This window comes from Miscanthus floridulus, chromosome 8, assembly GCF_019320115.1.
Source record: "Miscanthus floridulus cultivar M001 chromosome 8, ASM1932011v1, whole genome shotgun sequence".
Taxonomy (NCBI): domain Eukaryota; kingdom Viridiplantae; phylum Streptophyta; class Magnoliopsida; order Poales; family Poaceae; genus Miscanthus; species Miscanthus floridulus.
Window position 1 is genome coordinate 216,043,851 of NC_089587.1, and position 1,765 is coordinate 216,045,615.

Below are 1,765 nucleotides of genomic sequence, written 5' to 3' on the forward strand. Positions count from 1 at the left end.
TGGTGAGTGGCAGCTGGCCTGAGCATACGCAGTGCCCGCTGAGACTCGTGCTTCTCTATGTAGGCCGGCGTGAACCACCTAGCCAAGATCATTGTCCAGGCGTCGGCATGCGCTCGGCACCACCAGGGAATCACCTACAAGTCAACGAGTGTTTGACATATATGAAGATGAAATTGAACATATTTAATTCAAAAACAAAACAATATCAATGTTATTCATGTACCTCAAGGTACTGCTCCTGGGTCAGCGTCATCTGTCGAGCCGGTGTTCCTACTGTCTAATAGGTGAGGATAGATCCTAATCCCACCCGCGTATGCGTAGATGAGGTCAGTTTCCATGCTCCGCTCCTATCCGAGACAGAATTTCGGCAGCACCTCTCCGATGTTCTCCCAATACACGTCCTGCAAAGAAGTTTGTGTATTCGGAGAACAATGGGGAGGTGCTGCCGAAATTCTGGCTCGGATCGGAGCGGAGCATGGAAACTGACCTCATCTACGCATACGCGGGCTGTCCAAAAAACGTGGACAATCCGAAACAGATACGGTCAGATACACACAGTGATCTGCATGCCTCCAACCGTATCTCTTTCGGACGGGAGACGCCTAACTGGTTTACGCAGTCTACGACAAAGATACAGGAGTAGAGGTTGTTTATACCTAAGGTGGCGGTGGAGACAGGGTAGCGGGGCAGTGGCGAGTCGGGGCAGTGGAGAGTCGCAGCGCCGACGAGGACGATCGACTACTCTGAAGCTCCTTTGACGTCCTCTGCTCTGCAAAAAAAAAGGGTATAAGTTAAAAATTTCGGCAGAACCTCCCCTGTACGGGGAGGTTTCCAAAACCTGCAAAAAAAATCGGCTCGATGGCCAACACCCACATTCACGGCACAAAGGCCGACACATCAACAATGGGAGGCACGAAGGCCATCCACATCAAAAAACGGCGCGATGGCCGACAACCCATGGTTTTACCTTCTACTCGACCGAGGGACGGGGAAGTGAAGGTGACGGCAAGGTCGTCCAGACGAGGCCGTTATCCAGAACCACCTGCATTGCATGCCCAAGTAATTGCTTCAAAACATGACCCGCTTAGACAGTGAATAAAACAAGTGCAACTGCAGAAAAGTACTGAACCAGTAAATCCTAAATTTTCCGGGCTGTAAGTAAGCACATTACACTTTTCTCTTCCTATAGGAGTTAATTCCATTCATACTTAATAGCGAGCATAAATGTTGTTATTCAGATTTTGCTAAGCTTTGTAGTAGAATCATTTCAAACGTCCCTTTACGGATCAGTTATGCAGAAATAATCATCAGTTCACTAGCAACAAAGACTAATCCATGCAAAAGCAATACAATGATGCGCAATAACAACATTTCAAGGTTTCAGGTCAAGATTGCGAAATCAAGGTGACTTTGTAAAGAAGAGACTGGGGAGGGAGCAGAGGCACCGAACCTTCCGGGCGACGACGGCGGAGGACGCGGCCGGGGCGGCGGCGGGCCGTGGGCAGGCGACGGGGCGAGACGACAGGAGAGGAGGAAACGGGGGGCGACGGGGGAGGGGCGGCGGCGGCCTGCGCGGCGGCCTGCGCGGCGGCGGCGTCCGCGCGGCGGCCGAGCGCGCCGTGGTGTGCGCGGCGGCGGCCTGAGCGGCGGCGGCGGGCGAGCGCGCGGCGGCCTGCGCGGCGGCGGCGTCCGCGCGGCGGCCGAGCGCGCGGTGGCGTGCGCGGCGGCGGCGGCGGGCGCGGCTTGGGATAAGGCCGCCCGCCCG

At 55.0% G+C, this 1,765-nt stretch overlaps 1 long non-coding RNA gene across 1 annotated transcript; it reads right to left on the bottom strand.

Annotated features, from left to right (window-relative positions):
• Positions 1 to 667: 667 nt before the first annotated feature.
• Positions 668 to 1,561, bottom strand: LOC136474941 (uncharacterized). Its single transcript, XR_010763048.1, has 3 exons — positions 1,451 to 1,561; positions 968 to 1,042; positions 668 to 769 (listed from the first exon to the last, which is right to left on the bottom strand). It is a non-coding gene; the product is annotated as an uncharacterized lncRNA (long non-coding RNA).
• Positions 1,562 to 1,765: the final 204 nt, after the last annotated feature.